Source organism: Odocoileus virginianus, chromosome 28, assembly GCF_023699985.2.
Source record: "Odocoileus virginianus isolate 20LAN1187 ecotype Illinois chromosome 28, Ovbor_1.2, whole genome shotgun sequence".
NCBI lineage: Eukaryota > Metazoa > Chordata > Mammalia > Artiodactyla > Cervidae > Odocoileus > Odocoileus virginianus.
Window position 1 is genome coordinate 8,841,873 of NC_069701.1, and position 26,662 is coordinate 8,868,534.

At 38.5% G+C, this 26,662-nt stretch overlaps 1 protein-coding gene across 9 annotated transcripts in view; it reads left to right on the forward strand.

The window, feature by feature from the left end:
* Positions 1–26,662, forward strand: part of DLG2 (discs large MAGUK scaffold protein 2) — a 2,233,668-nt gene that overhangs the window by 389,070 nt on the left and 1,817,936 nt on the right. The window lies entirely within an intron of this gene.

Here is a 26,662-nt window from a genome sequence, read left to right on the forward strand (position 1 = left end):
GATAGTGAAGGACTGGGAATCTTACCTTGCTACAGTCCATGGGGTTGCAAAGAGTCAGACACCACTTAGTGACTGAACAACAAATAGCAACCTGTGAAGAATAAGGGGAGGGGGGAATAGGAATGGACAAGGAGAACCTTCAGGGAATGATGCACATCTGAAAACCGTGTAAGCGAAGGGGAAGTTAGGAGGTTTGGGGAGGAAGAATCAGAGTACAGTGCAGTTCTAAGAAAGTTTCAGCAAGCTCACTGGAGAGTCTCTGAACTAAAGTTGCCTGTTACAGGATTTCTGAGCCCCTTAGGAATCAGCCTTTAGTACTGTTCTGCTCAATTATTGGCTGGCAGCAGCCCAGAGGAAGCATGGCTTCAGACATCACAGAGTAGGATCAGACAGGTGGAGGTGTCAGTCAGGTTGCTCTCCCGGAAACTTCGCTCAAAGGAGATGTGAGTGGCTTACTTGTACCACCATTATAGTTATGAAGGAAAGATAGAGTAAGAAAATGTATGAAGAATAATGTTGCCATTTTAGATTGTTTGAACTGAGAAGGCCTTTAGGACAAGATAACACATGAATATAAATCTCGGTAAAAAGATAAGGAAGAACCATGTGTAAATGTTTTTAAGATGTTTCCAAGCAGAAGGAAGTGCAAATAGAAAGGTGCTGAAGAGGAGTATCCTTGGATTTCATGATAAGGAAGGAGAAGATCAGTGTGTCTGGATTAGAGTGAGAGATGGGGAAAGGGATTTTATTCATCCATTCAACAAATGCTTACTGGGTACAGTTCTGTCCTGGACACTCTCCTAGGCACTGGGGATACTGAAAAGAGCTAAACAGGCTCCAAATCCTCTTCCCTTACTGGATTTAAATCCTACTGGGGAAGACAGGCAATCAGCAAAGTAATCAATTAGATAGTGATCAATGCTGAGGAGAGAGAGTACAGTAGGGATGGGGGATATGAAACATTGAGTGGATGGAGAGAGTGATAAGGCAGGACTTATTAAGAAAGTAAGTTTTTTTCTGATAAAAGTGAGGGAGCAGACTAGGCAGCTGTGAGATAGAGGGATATTCCACATACAGGAAGAAAAAAAACACACAGCTTTGAGGTGGGAGTCTGTCTCCTACGATATAAGAACAGTCAGGAGGGCTGGGTGAATGAAGATGGGAGTCAGTGAGGGGAAATAGGAGATGGAATCCGAGAGGTATTGGAAAGCCAGATTCTGAAGCGCTTCTAGATCATATAAATGAATTTCAGGTAGGGGGGCATGTTTCTTTGTGCCATAGGTGAAGAGAAGCACCGGGGACATTGAGTCAAAATTGTAAAATAGTTCTGCTCCCTCGTTTTCCATGCCTCCTTGTACCAACAGCTTTTCCTGGTACAGGAAGGATCAGTGGGGTGTGTGTGTGTATGTGTGTGTGTGTGTGTATGTTCTGTCGTTTCTGACTTTGCTCCCTAGTTTTTCAGGTAAAGCGTCTGCCTGCAATGCAGGAGACCCAGGTTCGATCCCTGGGTTGGGAAGATCCCCTGGAGAAGGAAATGGCAACCCACTCCAGTACTCTTGCCTGGAAAATTCCATGGACAGAGAAGCCTGGTGGGCTACAGTCCATGGGGTCACAAAGAGTCGGACACGACTGAGCAGTGTCACTTCTTTCTTTCTTTCTTTTCATGACTTTGTATAGAAGCAGCTTTGCCTGGTACAGGAGGCTCAATGCTGTGTGTGTGTGTGTGTGTATGTGTGTGTATGTTAGTTGCTCAGTCATTTCTGACTCTGCTCCCTAGTTTTTCATGCCTTCATGTAGCAGCAGCTTTGCCTGGTATAGGACGGCTCAATGCTGAGGCAGGTTGCCAAAAGTGATGTCAGTTTAGACACAGAGTGTGGGGGAGACTGGACTTACCAGGGTAGGCACTTGTATCCAATGATAAAGTATTGCATCTTTAAGGTATGATCTTTTAAGTTTACTGGTTAAGAAACAGGAGCTTGATGAGAAAAAGAGAGACCGAGGTCACAGAATCCGTTTGTGGCAGACCCAAGACTGGGACCTACATTAGAACTCTGAACCGCAGCGGCCTCTCCTCATATGTGTTAACCCAGTGTGCTTGCAGAGAGGTTAAGTGCATATTGTGGGAGGATGGATGAAGGTGTGCAGATGAGCTTGTTTTTCACATCAGCCTTTTTCATTAAGGACTAGAACAATTGGCTGACTCCTTTTTCTCACCTCTCCCTGGAGAGCCCTATTCCTCCCTTGCTGGCAATTGCCCATTTAGGTTATAAACTCACTGAGCGGAAAGTGTGCTGGTTTTGTGGTTCACCTCTTACTAAGACCTCCCTCATCCTCTGGTAACTGATCTTATTTGACTGATAATTGCAAATCAGCATATAATGTTAATAATATTAGTCTCTTAAATTCATTTAACCTGGCTCAGCAGATATTTTATGTATGTTATCACCCTTTGGGGATCACTAGGACTAATAACCCAGGAAAATGTGATCAGTATGGGGTTAAATGGAAATAATATATAATGAAGCTGGCTTGACACTGGGATTTCGAATTGGGAAACCATATTCTAAAATGCTCACTTGCAGTAGGTGGTCTTTGTCATGATTCCAGGGAAATTACATTCAAATTGTGATGTGTTCTTTGCCACATGCTTGTTAACATAGGCATCTTAATGGCACGCCAATGTATCAAATAGTAAATGTGAAAAGGAAGGTGAAATTTGAGATTTATTTATCTTAGTCACTTGTGTGCTCATGAGAATATGCTATCCTCTGCCAAGGTCACATATAGTCAGTCATTTATTTATTTATTCAGGATCTGTGCCATATAGGGAAGATATGTGCTTTAGAGTCAAGAGTGTCTAGTTTGAATTTTCGTTTTATAGGTCACTACTGTGTGACCTTAGGTAGGTTACTGAATTCCTTGAAACCTCTGCTTTTTTCAAAAATGAAATGAAAGTCTATTTTGTATGGTTGTTGCAAGAATAAAATTAAGTACATTTTATAAACTGTCTAATTACAAGGCCTACCCACAGTAGGCACTTCATTACTTGTAGCTTTGTGCCATTACTAGTAGTATTAGTATAAACAGAATACTGTGGGAACTCAGAGAAGATAGTGAATGTCTGAGGAAGTCAGAGAGGGCATCTTGGAGGAGGCGATTTTTGATATAGGATTTAATAAGAAGCCGTTTGCCAGAGACAGAGGGCATGGAAGGGTAATCAGGCAGAGGCAGTAGTTTGGCTAGAGGCTAGGTGTAAAGATTAGGATGGAAGGGTAGTGAGTGGGTGAAGCAGTTCATTTATGGTTTGATGTGGGCTTCTCAGGTGGCTCAGATGGAATGGAATCCACCTGCAGCTCAGGAGACGCAGGTTCAGTCTCCCAGGCAGGAAGATCCCCTGCAGAAGGGAACGACTACCCACTCCAATATTCTTGCCTGGAGAACTCCGTGAACAGAGGAGCCTTGTACGCTAGATTCCATGGGGTAGCAAAGAGTCAGACACAACTGAGTGACTAACATTTTCACTTCCACTTTCATGACCTGAGTAGTGATAGGAAAGTTGTACTTTTCACCCTACTTATAAATATCTCCTTCATTTAAGTCCAACATATGCATGCGTGGAGTGTAAACTTGGATTGTTTATATGTTTCTTTCAAAGTGCAAATGCTCTTTCAGACTGTATAATAGATCAATATAAATCTAATTTAAATGGAATTCAATTATCAGTTAAATTTGTTTGTGTGCCAAGCATGGTGCTAATCACTGATAAAACTATAATTAATGAAAGGGATTGAATTTTGCTTCAAGAAACTCAGGATAATGGGAAGGCCAATCCGTTAATGAGTACTTCAAGTGTTATAACTGGGGAGTAAAACTGTATAGTGGAAGGGTTGTTGCTTGAGCTGGAGCTTAAAAGATGAATAGAATTCCCAATTGTTTTTAAAAGTTGTTAATATTTTAGAGGGAGTTTGTTGAACATGATTTTATTTATTTATTTTTTTCATTTATTTTTATTAGTTGGAGGCTACTTATTTTTGAACATGATTTTCATAGCTTTGGTACCTAGAAAGATCCTTAGGTAGGCCAGGAAGTGGGGCTTCTGCTTCATAGTTACCCCTTTGGCTGGCCCTCTACGTAGAAAAATAATGCAGTTGTTTGTATGGTTGGAGAAGACATCTGAGAGTGTAAACTTTATTTTCCATGCTCATTAGCACAATAGGTGTGTGGTTGATGTTTGGCATATGAAACATGAATTATGCATGAGCAATAGGGATGAGATGTTGTCCTGATAAAAATTTAATTACTATACACTGTATTGCTGATGAGAGAATCAAATGAGTAGCACTGACAAGTTGTCTGAACAGTGAAATGTGTTTGATGAAATGTCCAGTCAATGACAAGATAATGAATTATCCCACTAAAACTATGATAACTGTAACTTTGAAAAACAACTGTCAAAAAGAAGCTGACATTACATAGGTGAGCATGTGCAATAGATCGCCAGTGGAGGCTGTTACGTTGTACAGCTCAGCTTGGTGCTCTGCGGTAGCCAAGAGGGTGGGGTTGCTGGGGTGGAGGGAGGGTGTATGTGTATACTTAGAGCTGATTCACGTTTTTGTACAGCAGAAACACAACATTATAAAGCAATTATATTCGTTTAAAAAATGATAAATGTTATAACATGACAAAGAATAAACGTGATGCTCTTGAACTTTAATAGTAATAATAAAAGACTAGAGCTTTCTGTGCTTTAAGAAGGAGTAGAGTATAAATCTAGTGTGGTGCATGTGTGCTCAGTCATGTCCGACTCCTTCGTAGCCCACTAGGGTCCTTTACCCATGGGATTTTTCCAGGCAAGAATACTGGAATGTGTTGCCATTTCAATATTTCCGATCCAGGGATCAAACTTGCATCTCCTGCTTCTCTTGCACTGTCAGGCAGACTGAGCCACTGGGGAAGCCCGGAATATAAATCTATCCATTTATAAAATCAGCTGGTTTCCCATTTTATTTTCTGAAGCTTGGAAATATCTCCTCAACATTTATTGGGATGAAATAAAGCAAGCGTTTACTGTTTATATTCCATGTACTTGCTACTTTCACTATCATTAAGTCAAAGCAATATAAAAAACTCCATTTTAGCCAAAAATGGAATTTGAGTCTCAAAGTAGATAAGTGATTTTCCCAGTGTCACATGGTTTGAAGAGGGCAGAACTAAAATTCCAACTTAGGTCTACCTAGTTTAAAATTCTTAGGTCTTTCTACTATAAACCATTGCCCCTACTGGTTATTGAATAAAAGGAATGCAAGTATTTTGCATTATGTTTTCCAAAATTGAGAATAAAAAGATTAGGCCTGTATCTTTCTGATACAAAGAAAATATATAGTTGAACAGATGACTAAAGCGCACTTTGATTTCTTTCTTAGCTAATACTTAGTATCTGGATCAGCCTTTCCTAAATTAGGCTGCTCATTTGAATCCCTTGGGTGAACTTTTAAAAGTACAGATTTCCAGGCTCACCACAGAAAGACTGCGTTATTGGTACAGTATGGGACATGTTTTATAATGTAGCCTGTTTGACTGGGAGGTGCACCCAGGTTTGGGGCCCACAGTGTAGTCATGTAATGAGTGGCCTACTGTTTCTACTTACTTGTGCCTCATGTGTGTGCAGCTTCCTAGAGTCACGGCAAAAGCTCTATTTTATTTTTTGTTTTTATTATTTTATGGAAAGTATAATATTAGGACAAGGACAAGTTTTAATCCCTCATAGATAGTGCTTTTCATAGAGAGGTCAAAGAGCCATCTACATAAGAGTCACCTTTTGTAGTTGTTAAAAAGTAGATGTATTACAAGAGAGGGAGATTTTTAGAACTAATATTTATAAAACTTGAACTAATGTTTATAAAACTAAGTCAAATAATAGCTGAGTCACAGTTTACCTACAGTAAAATACATTTTTGTTAAACACTTGGTTCAATAAACTTTGTAATTTGTGTACACTCAAAACCACTCTCCAAAACTTTTATCACCTTAGAAAGTTCTCTGTCCCTTCTGTCCAGTCACCTCACCCATAACCCTCAGACTCATTTGTCACCATTGATTAGTTGTGCCTCTTTTAGAAATTCATGTGAATGGAATCATACAGAATCTGTGCATTCATGTTAGACTTCTTTTGCTCAACATGGCGCCTTCAGTTCATTGATGTTTTTACGTGCATTAGTATTTTATTCCTCTTTATTGCTCAGTAATATTACATTGTGTTAATATAAAACAACTTGTTCATTTATCTGTTGTTGAGCTACTTGCAAATTTTGGTTATTATGAATAAAGCTACTATGAACATTTTTGTACAAGTCTTTACATACACCTACGTTTTCAGTTCTCTTTGGTGACTTCTAAGACATGGAATTCATGAGTCGTGGGATAGATGCTTTTGAATTGTGATGCTGGAGAAGACTGTTGAGAGTCCTCTGGACTATAAAGAGATCAAACCAGTCAATCCTATAAGAAATTAACCCTGACTGTTCACTGGAAGGACTAATGCTGAAACAATAGTCTTTGTCCATCTGATGCAAAGTGCTGACTCATTGGGAAAGACGCTGATGCTCGGAACGATTGAAGGCAAAAGGATAAGGGGGTGGCAGAGGATGAGATGGTTAGATAGCATCCTTGATTCAACTGACAAGAATTTGAGTAAACTCCTGGAGATAGTGAAGGACAGGGAAGCCTGGTGTGCTGCAGTTCATGGGATTTCAAAGAGTCAGACATGACTTAGCTACTGAACAACAACAACAGGATAGATGTATACTTAACTTACAAGAAACTGCCAAATAATTTTCCAAAATGACTGTACAAGTTTACACTCCCAGCAGCCATGTATGAGAGTTTCAGTTGTTCCACATCCTTGATATTTGGCATAGTCAGTATTTTTTATTTTAATCAATAAATGCATGTCATGTTTTTAAAGCAAAAATTTAAAAATAATTTTCCATCTTAATCACAAATCAATTTAATAAAAGAACACTGTTAAAATGGTGGACAATTAGTATCTACATTCTGATAAGCATTAGAGGACAGAGGGAAGCAGAAAGTAGGTTAGAGCTATACCAAGGGATAGCTCTGAACTGAGAGAGAAAGCTAGTCTTTATTTGATAACAGTTAATTGCAGTGATTGAGCTGTTTACCTTGGACTTAGAGGGTTATATTGCTTTCAACTCTTGATCTAATTTATGTCTGTAATTTGGGTTCAAGTGTATGAAGTAGTTATTAGCTGTTTAACGTTTTATATACCATTACTTTAAGAAAAGTTACTAATTTTGAAAAAAAAAGACAGGAAAAATCAGATTGATGAAGACCTGCTTGTTACTGGTAGTGTTTCATGCCTCAGAAGTGACTAAAACGTGCATTCCTAATCAGCACCAGTAATAGTGAGAAATTTATATTCTTTTTTGTTTCTTTAGGTCCTTAAAACCCAGTGTCTGTTTTATACTTACAGTACAGTTCAGTAAAGCTCCCCAGCTACACTAACCACATTTCAAATGTTTAATAGCCACATGTGACTAGTGGCTACTATATTGGACAGCACAGCTCTAGATATTGACTTAGTAAAAACTACAGACAAATTTATAGAAGTTTATAGTTTGGTCTTTCTAACAAAAGTTCCAGAAGGAGTATTTCCTTTCCACTGGGCCTTCAAATGGTTTATTCAGAACCTTGTGAAAGGGTGCAGATTCCCTGAAAGTGTTTGAACACCATCATTATGACAGAACTGCTTTTACTGCACACTTACACTATGGTAATGCTTTATTCATTATGCCATCTGAGTCTCACAACAAACTTGAGGAATAGTATTTTCACAGTTCACAGGTGAATTAAATAACTGTTGCTCGGAAGGGTTAAGCAACTTGCCAAAGGTTATATATATGTTACAGGCTTCCCTGGTGGCTCAGTGGTAAAGAATCTGCCTGCCAATGTAGGAAGATCCTCTGGAAAAGGAAATAACAACCCACTCCAGCATTCTTACCTGGGGAATCCCATGGACAGAAGAGCCTGGCGGGCTACAGTCCATGGGGTCGCAAGATTCTGACTGGACTTAATGACTAAACAATAGCATACACGTGTTAAGGTTTCATTGTGTTCTTGAGGGGTCTGGTTGAGACATCTCTGCAAATATTTAAGAACCTCTGCTCCCCATACAACTTTATAAAGCAATTATATTCCAGTTTAAAAAATTATAAATGTTATAACATGACCAAGGAGACCTAGAGGTCTGAAGTGATTTGTCAGTACTAGTTAATAGCAGATTCAGAGCTTGAACCTAGATCCCTTAACTCCTAATGTAGTGTTCTATTATCCTGCTTTGTAATAGATGTCCTTCTATGACCACTAATCCCAGCACCTTTGCACATTTTTTCTTTATAGAAGACTTTATCTCAGATGTTTGCTAAACCTGAATCTAATAAGATTCATATGCATAAAAAATATGGCTCATCTGTCATTTATAATCTGTCATATATAATGAGGTAAATAATTTTACCTCATTCTTTTTATAAGCTGTGCATCATTCTATAAGATTGTACCTTAATTTATTTGAGCAATTTTTCTTAGAGAAATAATATTTTGGCTATTTCTGATTTTTCACTATTACAAACAATGCTGCAATGAATAACCTTGACCAGGCATCGTAGTTCAATATGTGAGTATTTTTTCAGGAAAGATAACCAGAAAGGAAGTCAAGATTTTAGTAGAAATAGCCTTCCTAAGAAATTGTACCCATGACTATATTGCCAACACTGGATGTTACTGATGTTTTATTGTTTTTCTTGAAATATAATTGATATATAAAATTATAGTAGTTTCAGGCATACGGCTGGAGAAGGCAATGGCAACCCAGTCCAGTACTCTTGCCTGGAAAATCCCATGGACTGAGGAGCCTGGTAGGCTGCAGTCCCTGGGGTCGCTAAGAGTCGGGCATGACTGAGCAACTTCGCTTTCACTTTTCACTTTCATGCACTGGGGAAGGAAATGGCAACCCACTCCAGTATTCTTGCCTGGAGAATCCCAGGGATGGGGGAGCCTGGTGGGCTGCCGTCTATGGGGTCGCACAGAGTTGGACACGACTGACGCGACTTAGCAGCAGCAGCAGCAGGCATACAGCATAATGATTCATTATATGTATAAATACACAATAAGTCCAGTTAATACTCATCACCATGCATAATTAGAAATTTGTTTTCTATTTGTGAGAATTTTTAAGATCTGCTCTCTTAGCTGCCTTTAGATATATGAATACAATGCAGTTTATTAACTATAATCATCATGCTGTACATTACACCCCCAGGATTAGTGTACCTTTTGACCACCCTCATCCGCTTTGCCTAGTGCCCACGCCTATTCCAGCAAACACCAATCTGTCTCTGTATTTATGAGTTCAGTTTGTTTATTTGTTACATTCCACATATAAGGGAGATTGTATGATATTTGTTTTTCTCTGTCTGACTTACTTCATTTAGCATAATGTTTTCAAATAGTTTTGAAAATGACAGGATTTTTTTCGTTTTTAGTTTGAATGATATTTTATATATCTCTCTCTCTAAATATATGAATAATATGTCTCCCTCTCCCTCATTTTCTTTATCCATCCATTGATGGACATTTAGGTTATTTCCATGTCTTGGCTATTGTAAATAATGCAGTGTTTATGGGGGTGCGATATCTTTTCAAGTTAGTGTTTTTTTTTTCTTTAGATAAGTTCCCAGAAGTGAAATTTTCAGAACACGTGGTAGTTTTATTTTTAATTTTTGAGCAGTGTCCATGCTTTCTATAGTGGCTGCAACAGTTTACATTCCTGCCAACAGTGATATACTCTTTTCTCTCCATCCTTCTCAGCACTTGTTATTTCTTGTCTTTTTGATAATAGCCATTCTAAAAGATGTGAGGCGATATCTCATTGTGGTTTTGATTTGCATTTTCTGATTAGCAATATTAAGTATTCTTTGTGTACCTGTGGACCATCTCTCTTATTTTCTTTGGGACAATGTCTATTCAGGTCTCCTCCTGATTTTAATTGTTTATAACTTTACTAATTGAGTTGTAAGAAGCCTTTACATATTTTGGATGTTAACCCCTATCAGATATGTGATTTTTAGATATCAATATATTCTCCCATTCCATAGCATAATTATAAGCTTTTACCTTGTTATATGTTATTTTAATATTCACTGTTTTCATAAATACCTTATTTAATTCTTTGAACAGCTTTGCATTGTAAATAAGCTAAACATTATGCCAGCACCCTATAGGTCATAAATGTCAGGACCTAATTGAAATTCAGGGCTTCTGACACCCAGGGCTCTCTCTGTGACACAATGGCCTGAAGCCTCCCAATCATGGAGACTGTTCTAGTTGTTTCAGTGCTTGGCGCCTCTGTTTCCTCATTTGCAAAATGAAGGGGTTGACCTTCATTTTGGTATTTGACCCTTAAATGCCTTATCTCCTTATGTCTATGACTTTGTCTTTCAACTCCATAAATAAAAGATTAATTTATGGAAAATATAAATTAATATGGTTGTTTTCTTTTACCATTAATCCTTTGCCTTTCTTAAGTAATTGTCTTAGGTTGTCATTGAATAACCAGATCTCCTTTATACTAAAAATACAGGTTTTTCATGTGAGTTTAGAAGCCAGTGGTTGAGTTATAAAACATCTGTCAGTCTGTTAATATTTCATGCAAAATTTTCTGTGTATTCAGTTATGTGTATTTTCTGTGAAAGAGTTCAGAGTTTTTATTAGATTTTCAAGGATGTCTTAAGAGCAAGAAAGAAAAAAATAGAGCCTTGAATCTAAAATGTGACTTGACTTTTCAGTGTAACACACACACATCATTTTAGTAATATGTCAGCTGTAAAAAGTAAGGTTCGATTATATCTGAAAAAGTTCTACCAGATTATATGCTTCTCTTATTACATAGAGGTCTAACGATTTAGTACTCCTGTACTTTGCCATAACCATGTTTCACAAGCCACTTTAAATCTCCCCTCAGTTTTCTTTGATCTTTACAAGGTGGAGAGAAACTTTCAGACTTTGTATAGACATAGCCATTCTATTGTGTTTTATGAGCGGATTATAAGGTGACAAAATGAAATAGGTACAGTTGATTGCTTTAATGTGGTTCTCATAGAACGGTGCTTACACTTGATTTCTGTCCTCTCTCAAATATTACTTCTTTCCAGAGAATTGTGTGTATGAAGATTGAATACTTTCTCTCGTATCTAGTTAGGGGAAATTGCGAGAGAAAGCTACTTTTCCCTTGCATTTTAGATAAAGTATTCTAATTTCATGATAATTATCCATATTAACTACATAGCTGTTCTTAAAACACTTAAGCTTATTTTACCAATGAAACCTCCCGAATTCTAACAAGTAAATGCTCAAGTCAGCTTCCGCTCTGGAGGAAAAAATGTTGGCTCCAGTGGTGCTCTAAAGCTCGCTTGTCATCAGCTCTTGAAACTGATTTTTAAAATTTTCAAGGAATTTTGCCACCTGCTCAGCATCATGTTGGTAGCTTGAAATTGGTCATGGTGGGAGTATTTATACTATGAAAAAAAGCAGCCACCACTATTAATCAGAACTCCTGTCCACTGGGAACTGTACTGTTAAACACTGACCAGCACACTCCTGTTGGGTTGATATTCTCTCAGTAAGGATTGCATACTTTGCATGTTATCTAATTAGCAAGCAATGGAGAAAATTCAAAATAAGGCAAAGTTTGAATAATTTTTTCTTAAATTCTACCTCTGTTAAAATTCACACAGAAGAAAGCTCCAGTCTCTGAAGTGCCTGTGTCAAGTACTTCTCATTTGTTGTCAAATTGGAAAATGACAGAAGTACCACTGAAATAGAAGTCAAGGGTTTGGGATTCAAATTTCCTCTTTGTTACTGATTATAAGACCTTGAACAATCACTTCACCTTCTGTGCTCCAGTTTCTCCAAGTATAAAGGAGGTAGAACTGGGTAGCATTTGCTAGTCCTTATGAAGCTATCTAGTATAAGAGTTCTCATTCCAAAGGAAAAATGGATATTTAAAGTCATGCTACAACAGGTTGGGGTTCCCTGGTAGCTCAGCTGGTAAAGAATCTACCTGCAATGCAGGAGACCTCACTTTGATTCCTGGTTTAGGAAGATCCCCTGGAGAAGGGATAGGCTACCTACTCCAGTATTCTTGGGTTTCCCTGGTGGATCAGCTGGTAAAGAACTCGCCTGCAATACTGGAGACCTGCGTTCGATCCCTGGGTTGGGAAGATCCCCTGGAAAAGGGAACAGCTACCCACTCCAGTATTCTGGCCTGGAGAATTCCATGGACTGTATTGTCCATCGGGTCACAAAGTGTCGGACATGACTCAGTGACTTTCACTTTCACTTTACGACAGGTTAATATTTCATCTAAAATAATTAATACTTGTTTAGTGATAATAGATTTCATAGTCTCAAGACCATGAGGGAGCAGTATGTACCTTAAAAAGATTTTTTTTTTTGTGGAACCAAAATAAACACAAAACAGTGATATTTTTATTACAAATTTATTTTATAAATTCATTTTGAATTACTTATTATAAAGTCAATCAATAAGCAATAAGATTACTTTCAATAACATCATAATTTGAAGTAGGAGATTAGGAATAATGTCTTTCACATCATCCTATGCATTCATGGAATTCTAATTAAGTTTGCATAACAACCTATCAAACACTTTCTAGGAAAGTGAAACTGAAAGTCGTTCAGTGGTGTCCAACTCTTTGCGACCCCATGTACTATACAGTCCATGAAATTCTCCAGTCCAGAATGACTGGAGTGGGTAGCCTTTCCCATCTCCAGGGGATCTTCCCAACCCAGGGATCAAACCCAGGTCTCCTGCATTGCAGGCAAATTCTTTATCAGTTGAGCCACAAGGGAAACCCAAGAATACTGGAGTGGGTAGCCTATCCCTTCTCCAGTGGATATTCCCAACCCAGGAATCAAAGTGAGGTCTCCTGCATTGCTGGCGGATTCTTTACCAACTGAGCTATCACAGAAGCCCCTTTCTAGGAAATGCACTTTCAAAATCCCTGCCAAATCATTTTAAATGCAAGAGTGGTAGAATTACTGAAGCAGCCTACTGAGGAAGTAGATAGTTGAACCTTAATTACAGAAATGATTAAAAAAAAAATGTATGCACCTTGGACATGCTTGAATGCAGGAGACCAGACGACACAATCCCTATTTCACTTGTGTGTCACAAAAATCATACAAAATAGATTTCTCTCCACTGTTATTAAGATATAATTGACAAATAAAATTTGTATATATATTTGAGGTATACATTATGATATTTGATGTAATATACATATACACACAATGTGTAATATACATATACATACATGTAATATATGATATTTGATGTATACACATACATATGTAATATAATATACATATACAGAAATACATATACATTGTCTTCCCTGGTAGCTCAGATGGTAAAGAGTCTGCCTGCAGTGTGGGAGACCTGAGTTTGATCCCTGGGTTGGGAAGATCCCCTGGAGAAGGGGGATGGCAACCCACTCCAGTATTCTTGGCTGGAAAATCCCGTGGACAGAGGCTATAGTCCATAGGGTCACAAAGAGTCAGACATGACTGAGCAACTTCACATAATTCATGTACAAGTAAATTTTGTTATGATCATTCCACAGATGAGAAAACAAATTCCAGAATAATGTGTATGTAAAGGATGTTAAAATGATGCATTTGGAAAGTGAGTTATTTGAATACCATGCCTGAGAACCACTTAGGTGACTATCCTACATCTGAAGTTATGATATGAGTACTGGATAGCTGGAGATTAGGAGAGATTTGGGGAGAAATTTTTTTTGTTGTTCCTGTCAGCCTCCTCCAGGTCCTCAAGTCTAGTGAGAGTTTTAGTTAAGGAGAAACTTTCCTAAACTCTCCATTTCTCCTTTCTGTACTCCAACAGTGAAGGGGTTAGAAACTTTGGTAGAAGCTGATTTTATTATATAGATGAGATTTAATTACTGAACTGACACAATGTTGACATTTAAAGTGACTATAGAATTTTTTTTTTCCCAAAGAGTGGGCATAAATGTCGTGGGACTGCCTGAGTTTCTGTCCAGTGGCAAAGAACTTCCCACATTGCATAAGTTTAATGGGAAAATAGGAGAAAGTGTAAATATGCTTTATGATTTTATCCATGAGTCTTGCTTTTCTGATCCACTGCTTCAGAGAGGTTAAATGATTTAACCAAAAGTCTACACAGAACAGGTATCTGATTGTACACATTATAAGCTAAAACCCACTTCATTTATATGTTCAGTTCAACTATAAATGATGGAGGGAGGCAGAGAAGCTACAAGTTGTGGTCCTTGAACTCAAGGAAATAAAGGAGTTAAGGTGAAGCAGCCAGTGAATAAAGTCCCAATGTGTAGCTTGATCATAAGCTCAGAATGGTTTAGAGAAAGGAAGAACCAATGTGGGCAGGCGTAGTTGCAGAATCAGTTATATAAAATAAAGTGGTGTATATATCTATATCTTTCCAATGTAATATTCATCAGCCATACAAGGGAATGAAGTGCTAATACAAGCTGAAACATGGATAAACCTTGAACACATTACACTAAGTGGAATAAGTAGGCATATAAAACATGTATGATTCCATCTGTATGAAATGTCCAGAATATGCAAATCCAGAGAGATAGGAAAGTAGATTGCTAGGGACTGGTTGAAGAAAGGATAGGTAATGACTGCTCATGGATATGGAGTTTCTTTCTGGGGTGATGAAAATGTTCTGGAAGTAGATAATGGTGATGAGAATATGCTAAAAACCACTGCTTTGTACACACCAAAAGATCAAATTTTATGATAGGTGAATTGGTCAGTCACTCAGTCCTGTCCGACTCTTTGTGACCCCGTGAACAGTAGCCTGCTAGTCTCCCCTGTCCATGGGATTTTTCAGGCAAGAAACTGGAATGGGTTGCCATTTCCTACTTCGTATGTGAATTGTGTCTCAGTTTGGAAAGGAAAACATGCAGTCTTTGGAGACGGTAACAGAGGTGGCTCCTGAGCTGCCCTCCTCGCGTGTGCACACTGAGAGCATGGTTCATGTCGTTCCCTCCGACATCCGGAACCCGAGTGGCTCCTGTATACTGGGGAGTGGGGAAAGGACATACATGGAAGTGAATCGGACATACTCAGACACACTTCAGCGGTAAACCACACCTCCGGCACAATGTCATTCAACTGGGAGGGAACCCAAACTCTAACTTCTCCCTAAGGAGTGAAGGGTTAGGACCTCACATATAGAGCTCCAACTTCTAAGGCTCCCACCCAAGGGATGCCCCCCCCGCAAACACCTAGTTCTGAAAGCCAATGGAGCTTGCATCTGGAGCTTGCATCCCTGAGACCCAGAGGACTATAGTAAACAAAAAAAACTGTTATTTGTGGGAGTTCAAGCCCTCTTTAGGCTCGACTATAGTAAACAAAAAAAACTGTTATTTGTGGGAGTTCAAGCCCTCTTTAGGCTCAGCTCAGGAGTAAGCAAAAAAGTCCATCTCCCAGTTCTTCTCTGATTAGGGTTTATTTGCTTACTTTAAAAGCTGCTCTCCAAGGGGTCAGCCTTCTAGTTCAGTGAGTGTCTGGGGCTCACTGCCATCCTTCTTTGTGCTCTCCCCCTTTAGCCTGCTCTGAGTAACTAGCATCTCCCTGGGAGGAGCTTGTATTTACTTCTGGTACTCTGGCTTTTCTGGCTGTGGCCTGAGGGATGGATCCCTGGATTGCCTGGCTCTAATAGCCCATGAGGATTTATTTAGGAGCCCCACAGGACTATAGCAAGCAAAGAAGCTCTAAACATGCTCAGCAGCATACATGACTGTTTTCAGCCTTGAGAAAAGAGGAAATCTTGATTTGTGACAACATCCATGTTGTCACATACTGCTTAGTGAAGTAAGTCAACCAGTGATCAACAAATATGATACTATCTCACTTATAAGTGGAATCTGAAAAAAAGAAAACCAAACTCATAGAAACAGTAGGACAATGGTAACAAGAACCTGGGCTGTGGGGAAAATGGGGAAAAAAAAGAAGTGAAAGTGTTAGTCGCTCAGTCATGTCCGACTCTTTGTGACCCCGTGGGCTGTAGCCCACCAGCCTCCTCTGTCCATGGAATTCTCCAGGCAAGGTTACTGGAGTGGGTTGCCATGAAAATGGGGAGATATTGGTCAAAGAGTAAATACAAACTTCCACTTTTTAAGTAAGTTCTGGGCTTTAGTATACAGCATGGTGATTATAATTAATACTGTAATATATACCTATAAGTTGCTAAGAGAGTAGATCTTTGTATCATAAAAAAGAAATGGTAGGTAGTGATGTGATGTAGGTGCTTGCAAATGCTGTGGTGGTGATCATTTAGAAATATGTAAATGCATTGAATCATATGTTGTACAGCTTAAACTTATGTAATGTTATATGTCAGTTTTACCTTAATAGAGCTGGGAAAAGCAAAACAAACAGAAAAAGAACGGTCTTGTCTTTATACAAAGGATTATTGCTTTCTACACTGATCTAAGGAACTTGGGTGAGTTGAAGTGGAAAGCAGAGTGCAGTGTTTTTATGCCAATTCAGGCATAGAGGGTAAGAGAATGAGTTCTTGATTCAGGGAGACGACAGGAGGAACGAGAGGAACAACAGGAGACAAAGAATCTCAGGGAAATTTCAAAGGGAAAAAATAGGATTTGATGTTATCTTGGATTCTAATAGAAATTAGAATAAAAAATTAGGTCTCCTGATTCCAGATTAAATAAGATAGAGAATGTAAGGTAGCTATCATAGTTCTAAGCATTTAATAAGTACCTATTAAATGTTAAAATCCTCTTCTACTTCCTACTGCAATGACTGTTCCACTTATTTTCATTTCAAGGGTCTCAGATATGTCACTGTAGTCCCCAGCCATTCAGGAACTCCTGTGGTTCCTCACCTAGGTCCCCTTTGTTCTGTGCACTTGACCTCCATACCCCATTCTTTAAAGATAACTAATACTGAGTCACATCCCATCAGAGTTCCTCTGTGGATGAAGTTAATTGTGCAAGTTTATAACGGTAGTAGTAATTGCTATTTCTATGACGTAATTACTATGTACCAAACACAGTACAGTCTTTATATTATTCACACTTAAAACTTTTGAAGTAGATTTTATTATTATCATTTTACAGGTGAGGAAGGCAAGGCACAGGTGTCTCATGTGTCCAAGGTCGTACATAGCACTATAAGTGGAAAGGAGGGGATGTCACCCTAAATCATTTGTCTCCAAATGTACTCTTTTTTTAATGTTTATTTTTTTAAGTTACAGAAGTATAATAACACATTTACAGGAGACTTGGAAAATACAGAACAAGGTCACCTACAGTTCCACTATATATTGCAATGATTTTTTAAGTAGAAAAACTCAGATTTTTAGTTGGAGTTTCAATATCAAACTCTCAAAAATTGATAAAATGATTATGCAGAAAAGTAGAAGGATATAGTAGACCTGAAAAGGATCAATTTAACATAATTAAGATTTATATAATTTTCACACAACAGCAGGGTGCAAATTCTATACGAGTTCCCATAGACTGTAAACTAGGAGACCCTGGAACATATCCAGGCACATAAAACAAGGTGCAAAAATTTGATGGCCTAAAGGTATTGAAGTCATACAGAGTCTGTTCTTTTATCACTGTGGAATGATGTTAAAAGGCAGCATCAAAAGATATTTGAAAATGACCCACATATTTTCAAGTGTAATATGACATTTACCAAGAGATATCCTCTTCATAATCTCAGTTTATAGTATTCCCCAATAATTAGATGTATATTCTTATCTCACCTCTAATCTGCCCTACTAAACATATAAATTTGTTCATTTATGAACAAATTTCATTCAATTTCATTCATTTTATCATTAATTGTAATAATAAAATTACATTCTAATTCTAGTTCATCCCCTTCCTATTTCTGTAATGTTGGCTAAGTTATTTTACTTCTCTCACATGTACAATGCCAGTGATAAATTTTTCATGGGATATTTTAAGATAACCACGTTACTTTGGAAATCTTAACACTTCTGAGTCTCACAAGGTTTAGGATAATGTGTAAATAATAGTAGCTACCTCTCAAATTTATTTTAAGGATTAAATAACATGTGTAAGGCATATAGTAGGTATTCAATATGTATAGTTCAACTGTGCTGGAATGTCTGCCTATCTATTGATGATAAGGCCATTTCCATCATGTCTGTGCTTGGGGAAAAAACATGGATAACAAATCCACATACTTGGTCGTATACTGTGTGTGAGATATAGCTGTGAGGGAGAAAGGCTGAGAAGTCTCATTGTAGCCATTTGCTGCCACGGTCCCAAAGTTTCCTTCAACACCCCTGAGAAAGCCATTTCCATGCACTGGAAATTAGTGATGGGATAAAGATTTTCTTGGCATGAATTCATTTGGGAGCATGTCAATAAATTTTTCATCCTAATTGGGACTTTTTTCTTCCTTGTATTTCACAGAGATTGATCTTTGTGGCCGGTGGAACTTGAAGGGACCGCGTGTAGAAACATGTTTGGGCATGGATGTGTGGGGGCGGGGCGGGCAGGGTATGACAGACGGCATAGTAATGGTTAAAGGAAACAGATTTAACTTCTGGTATTCGGCTGCACTACAGGGCCCGAAAATGTCTTGGCAGAGAGTATAGAAAGTTATGCGTACAGTTTTGACTCAGGAAATACTTAGGTCCAGATTTTCTGATTCTAAGAATGGTTAAACACATAGTGTATGAATGTGAATACTTTTAATAGGACTATACCAGTAATTTTGCTCAAGGGAGAATTTTCTGGGGTAAACTCTGTTAAACCAATTTAATCTTTTTTGTGTGAATTTTTATATGTATATATGTGTGTATATATATATTCTAGTACCTGAACTATTAATGGTTCCTTGTTTGCTGGAGTGAACCAGCTTTAATTCCTAGAATATCTGTACCTTTAACAGTCCTGAACACATTAGGTAGTTTTAGTTTTCCATCAACTTTCATTTTTATAGCTATTGAAATTTAATAAATATACCATGAAGTCCATTGTGATATATAATTTAATGATGGTTTCCTTATAATAATTTTTCAAATCATCATAAAGTAAGTATGACATTTTTGGCATACAGTTCTATGAATTCTAATACATGTAGTCACTGCCATAATCAAGATACAGAGCAATTCCGTTACCCCCCAAAGCCCCTTAAGTTAACCTGCAATAGTCACACCGTCTCCCTCCTTCTAGTCTACAGCAACTATTAATTTATTCCCCGTTGCTATAGTCTGGTCTTCTCAAGGATATTATATAAATAGAATCGTACCTTTTGTAATCTTTTGAGGGTAGCTTCTTTCACGCAGCATAATGCCTTGAGATGCAGTCATTATTGTGTGTATAAACGGTTTGAATTTTTAAATTGTTAAGTAGTATTACATTGAATGAATGGATGTGCTTATTCATTCACCCACCCACTATTTGTATTTTTTCACTTTGGGTGATTATGAATAGAGCATTTATAAAATGTCACATCCAACTTTTGTGTAAATAGAAATTTTCATTTCTCTAGAGTATATATCCAGGAGTGGGATTTCTGGGTCATTTGGTAAATGTTTATTTAACTTTATAAGAAACTGCCAAACTCTTTCCAGATGACTGGGACATTTTGCCTTCCAACCAGCAATGTGTGAGAGATGTAATTGCTCTGTATCCTCACCAGTACTAGCTACTGTCAGTGGTGTGTGTGTGTTTGCTTTAGCTACTTTAATAGGTCTGTACGTAGGCAGTGGTATCTCAGTGAGTTTTAATTTGCTTTTCCTGATGGATAATGATGCTTTTCATGTGATCATTTTCTATTCGTATTATCTTCTATGGTGAAGTAAGTAACTGTTCAAGTCACTTGTACATTTTTAAGATTGAGTTTGGGGAGTTCTTTCTGTATCCTGGATTCAAGTCCCTTTGTTGGATATGTGATTTGCAAGCATTTTCTGTTAATTTGTGTATTGTTTTTCATCTTCTTAATAGTCTTTCAGAGAATAGAAGTTTTAAATTTTTGTAAAACCTAATTTATCACATGGGCTTCCCAGGTGGCTCAGGTGAAGATTCCACCTGCCAAGCAGGAGACGTGGGTTCAGTCTCTGGGTCGGGAAGATCACCTGGAGAAGGAAATGGCAACCCACTCCAGTATTCTTACCTGGGAAATCCCTTGGAAAGAGGAGCCTGGAGGTCTACAGTCCATGGTGTCACAAAAGAGTCAGACATGACTTAGCGACTCAACAACAATAATTTATCAAGTATTTATTTATTTATTTTTTCCATTTATTTTTATTAGTTGGAGGCTAATTACTTTACAATATTGTAGTGGTTTTTGCCATACATTGACATGAATCAGCCATGGATTTACATGGGTTCCCCATCCCGATCCCCTCTCCTGCCTCTCTCTCCATCCCATCCCTCTGGGGCTTCCCAGTGCACCAGCCCTGAGCACTTGTCTCATGCATTCAAGTATTTATTTTAAGAACCGGGCTTTTGTTGTCATATATGCATAAACTCACCTTAGACTTTTAAATTCTTGCTTCTGTTTTGAAGCCTGGATTCTTATAGATCACCCCAATATCTGGTTAGGGATCAAGTCTAAATTCATTAAGTCCATAAGGCTTGTACCCTCCACTGATGGATCTGTGTTTGGGTTGAGCAGTCCATTCAGTGTTCAGTTTACAAGTTAATGTCAAGTTTTACTTTCTTCAAGCATTCTCTTATCTCCTCTACACTTGTGCTCTGTACTCAGCCAGGGATGGTTGGAGAGGCCGGGGCCCTGTCTGGTCTCCCCTTGTCACTGAGCTGGACCCCGTGAGACTTTCTGGGGAGAGATTCCTCCTCCATATTCTCTGCTGTAACTCCTCTTTAATAGCTCCAGTTAATAGTATCTGATGCACATTTCCTGTGTTGTTTTACAGAACTGAAAACCCCCACCAAACAGAGGGTGTTAACTACTTGATGACCATAAGCAATAGCTCCTAGGCCTAATAGAGCCTAAGGATTAATAACATTAACCCTGTGACACTGCCCTGTTACCTCAGCATCAACCAATCAGAGAATAGTACTGAAGCTGATCACATACCCTGAAACTCCCCTCCCTCATCTTGCCTTTAAAAATGCTTTGCTGAAACCCACTGGGGAGTTCAGGCTATATGGGCGCTGACCGCCTAACTCCTTGCTTGGCGCCCTGTGGTAAAGGCTACACATTCCTCTACCACAAATGGGTGTCAGTAGATTGGCTTTACTGCACGGGGGTGAGCAGACCCAAGATAGGCTTTTGCAAGGCTTTCCTGTCAGTCAAGGCTGTATGAATAGCTTTTCAAAGCCCTTTATGGCTATTTCATTTCCTTGGATCTTCCTGTTAAACTTCTGACTAATCTCCTGGTGTTTTGCATACACAAGCCAGTACCTCAGTCTCAGGTTAGTCAAGCTACTGGCTTTCTCTGTTTATTTGCTACAGTGGTTGTTCAGTCGTTAAGTTATGTTTGACTCTTTGTGACCCCATGGCCTGCAGCACACCAGGCTTTCCTGTCCTTCACTATCTCCCAGAGTTTGCTCAAACTCAGGTCCATTGAATCAGTGATGCCATCCAACTGTCTCATCCTCTATCACCTCTTGCCCTCAATCTTTCTTAGCATCAGGGTCTTTTCCAATGAGTTGGCTCTTTTCATCAGGTGGCCAAAGTGTTGGAGCTTCAGCATCAGTCCTTGCTACAGAGATTGATGCAGTCACTACCAGTGTCACTGGGTGTGGATTTTTTTCATGTTCCATTCCAAATCCAGTGACTCCCTTTGGGTAGCAAAGATACTGTTTTCTTTTTCTTGTTTTTAAATAACTTTTCCCATTCTGCTAGAACTACTAAACTAGCTAAGCTTGGAGAAGCAGAGATGGGAGTAGGCCCAGGCAAGAGTGATACTAATTTCTATCTAATAATAAGATAATAATAATACTAATTTCTAACTAATAAGAACATTATCTTATGTTGAGTAGTTTTTTTTAAATTATAAATAAATATTTTTCAACTTGTATGCCTTTGGTTGATTTTCATAGTCCTAAAATGGTCATCTTCAGCAGTTTTGTCTAGTTTTATCATTGCTTTGTAAAGAGGGCACTTCACAATTCTAGTAGTCCCACTGAAACCTGTAACTCAGACTGAGACTTGAACTCTTATGCTGGGACTCAGGCCCAGCCAAAACCCAGATATGGACTTGAACCCACAGTGTTTTAACTGACATTACATACCTAGTCTCAAGACTTAATGAAGTTCAGGTTCTTGATGTCTCATTACAGAAAGGATACAGTCAGAGATAAACTAATAGGTAAAATAGGTAGGAAATGGATTTACTTAAAGATTAACTGATAAAGATCGATAATGTTAATCTCTAAATAATATTATTATGGGCCATCTCAGAAGACAGGAATGGCCCCAGGGTATGGGGTTGTCAGTTTTTATAGGGGTTGATAATTTCATAAGCTAATGAGTGGAAGAATCAGTTCAGTTCAGTTGCTCAGTCACGTCTGACTTATTGCAACCCATGGACTGCAGCATGCAAGGCTTCCCTGTCCATCACCAACTCCCGGAACTTGCTCAATCTCTTGTCCATCGAGTCGGTGACAGCATCCAACCATCTCATTCTCTTTCGTCCTCTTCTCCTCCTGACTTCAATCTTTCCCAGAATCAGGGTCTTTTCCAGTGAGTCAGTTCTTCGCATTAGGTGGCCAAAGTATTGGAGTTTCAGCTTCAGCATCAGTCCTTCCAGTGAATATTCATTGACTGGTTTGATCTCCTTGCAGTCCAAGGGACTCTCAAGAGTCTTCTCCAATACCACAGCTCAAAAGCATCAATTCTTCTGTGCTCAGCTTTATGGTCAAGCTCTCACATCCGTACATGACTACTGAAAAAACCATAGCTTAGACTACATGGACCTTTGTCAGCAAAGTAATGTGTCTACTTTTTAATGTGCTGTCTAGGTTTGTCATAACTTTTCTTCCAAGGAGCAAACTTCTTTTACTTTCATGGCTGCAGTCACTATCTGTAGTGATTTTGGAGCCCCCCAAAATAATGTCACTGTTTCCATTATTTCCCCATCTATTTGCCATGAAGTGATGGGACTGGATGCCATGATCTTAGTTTTCTGAATGTTGAGTTTTAGGCCAGCTTTTTCACTCTCGTCTTTCATTTTTATCAAGAGACTCTTTAGTTCTTCTTCACTTTCTGCCATTAAGGTGTTATTATCTGCATATCTGAGGTTATTGATATTTCTTCCAGCAATCTTGATTCCAGCTTGTGCTTCATCCAGCCCAGAGTTTCTCATGATGTACTCTGTATGTAGGTTAAATAAGCAGGGTGGCAATATACAGCCTTGACTACTCCTTTCCCAATTTGGAGCCAGTCCATTTCCAAGTCTGGTTCTAACTGTTTCTTCCTGACCTGCATGCAGATTTCTCAGGAGGCAGGTAAGGTGGTCTGATATTCCCATCTCTTTAAGAATTTTCCAAGTTTGTTGTGATCCACACAGTCAAAGGCTTTGGCATAATCAATAAAGCAGAAGTAGATATTTTTCTGGAACCCTCTTGCTTTTTTGATGATCCAGTGGATGTTGGCAGTTTTTTTTTTTTTTTCCATTTATTTTTATTAGTTGGAAGCTAATTACTTTACATCATTGCAGTGGTTTTTGTCATACATTGAAATGAATTAGCCATGGGTTTACATGTATTCCCCATCCTGGTCCCCCCTCCCACCTCCCTCTCCACCCGATCCCTCTGGGTCTTCCCAGTGCACCAGGCCCGAGCACTTGTCTCATGCACCCACCCCAGTGTTCATCGCAGCACTGTTTATAATAGCCAGAACATGGAAGCAACCTAGATGCCCATCAGCAGATGAATGGATGAGGAAGCTGTGGTACATATACACCATGGAATATTACTCAGCCATTAAAAAGAATTCATTTGAATCAGTTCTAATGAGATGGATGAAACTGGAGCCCATTATACAGAACGAAGTAAGCCAGAAAGATAAAGACCGTTGCAGTATACTGACACATATATATGGAATTTAGAAGGATGTTGGCAGTTTGATCTCTGGTTCCTCTGCCTTTACTAGATCCAGCTGGAACATCTGAAAGTTCATGGTTCACATTCTGTTGAAGCCTGGCTTGGATAACTTTGAGCATTACTTTACTAGCGTGTGAGATGAGTGCAGTAGTGCGGTAGTTTGCACATTCTTTGGCATTGCCTTTCTTTGGGGTTGGAATGAAAACTGACCTTTTCCAGTCCTGTGGTCACTGCTGTGTTTTCCAAATTTGCTCGCATATTGAGTGCAGCACTTTCACAGCATCATCTTTCAGGGATTGAAATAGCTCAACTGGAATTCTGTCCAGTTGCATGGGAGAATAGGTTGGGGATTTCCAGGAATTGGGCCACTGCCCACTTTTTGGTGTTAATGGTTGACCTTGGAATTGTCATGGTGCCTGTGTGTGTGTCATTTAGCTTGCTGATGTTTAACAATGAATGTACACTGAGGCTCAAGCTCTGTGTGCATGCGTGCTAAGTTGTTTCAGTCATGTTCAACTTTTTGTGATCTTATGGACTGTAGCCCACCAGGCTCCTCTGTCCATGGGATTCTCCAGATAAGAATACTGGAATGAGTTGCCATGCCCTCCTCCAGGGGATCTTCCCAACCCTGGAATTGAACCTACATCTCTTTTTTCTGCATTGGCAGGCAGATTCTTTACCATTAGCACCACCTGGGAAGCCCAAGACTCAAGGTCTAGTAGAAGTTAACTCATTTGCCTTCTTGGCTTTATTTGGTCCTAATCAGTTTATGTCATGTCCTAGGCCAATGTCATTCTTTTCTATGTTGTGCCCTGCCCCCTTTCCTCCTATTTCACCACCTCCGTTTCTAACCTTTTAAATTTTATTCTTATTTTAATGAAGTTCTTTCAACTTGGATCATTTTTTTCATAACTTTCAAGACAAAAATTTGACTCATTTATATTTCTTATTCATGTAAAATTGTACAGATTATAGCTCTGTCATGGTGAATTTAAGCTGTTGTTTGTGAGCATGTACCACTTTTTCTTTTAAGTCAGTTTTCCCATGTCAAATTTTATAGATCTAAATTTCTTCAGCTTAAGGCAAGAATAATTTTATTATGTGCATTTTAGCAATTGTCAGTCTTAAATATTTCCCCCCCACCAAGATCAGTCAGATTTACTAATACTGGATATTACTGTTGAGAGGTGATTCCATGTTCAGTTTTTGAATCTAAAAGATACTGCAGTATTCATCTTAGCTATTATCCTGTAAATGGCTTTTAAAAATGTTGAATATTTCTACCAGTAAGATCACTGCAGTATCAAAATATCCATGGGTTCAAAAAATCCTGCTTTAATATGAAAATGCATAGTATACTTTGATATATACTTTTAAAATAATTATATAGATGTGCTGACTTGATTTGGTATAATTTAAAACTATGTTTTCTTTACCTACCTTTAATAGTTATTGATTAAAGTGATTACATCAACTTGAAAATGAAATATGTAGTGAATTTAGACTTGGAACCCAAGAGTAAGTGTGAATTATAATTGGGAGGCTAAAGTTTGAACTGACTGAGATGCTGCTGTGAACGTGAAAAGTAAAGGTGGAGTGGCTCAGTCGTGTCCCACTCTTTGTGACCTCATGGGCTATATACTCCATGGGATTCTCCACGCCAGAATACTGGAGTGGGTAGCTGTTGCCTTCTCCACAGGATCTTCCCAACCCAGGGATTGAACCCAGGTCTCCCACATTGCAGGCAGATTCTTTACCACTGAGCTACCAGGGAAGCCTGACACTGTTATGGCTGTGATTAAAAACAGGGCTAAGCAGACAATTCTTCATCATAGGTCAGGATGTGGCAGTAATACTGAAACTATTATAACATGCATACATTAACACCTATGCATACTCTTTTAAGAAATAGCCCCTTTTAACTTTTCCACAAATAGACCTTTAAATGTTCCTCAGAGGTGAATTAGACCTTTTTGTAATGCAAATCAGCAATTCTCAACTTCTGTGCTTTGCATTTATTTATTACATTATTTATTATATTATTTCATTTATTAAACCTATGCAAACATTCTTTTTTTTAATTGAGTACTCTGTGTGTGTGTATACTTAATAGACATGCAACAATGGATTAAACCTGCCTTATCCAATATAGTAATCACAAACACATGGATTAAGATGTCAATATGTATAAAATGTGCTGTAGATTTTAAAGACTTAATACTAAGAAGTGTAAAATATCTCAATAATTTTTACATTGATTACATGTAGAAATGGTGGTAATTTTTAAATATATTGAGTTAAATCCGTGAAGTTTTTCAGTAGTGCCTGACTCTTTGCGACCCCATAGATTGTAGCCTTCCAGCCTCCTCAATCAATGGGATTTCCCAGGCAGAATACTGGAGTGGGTTGTAATTTCCTTCTCCAGGAGATCTTCCTGACCGAGGGATCAAATCTGTGTCTCCTGCATTGTA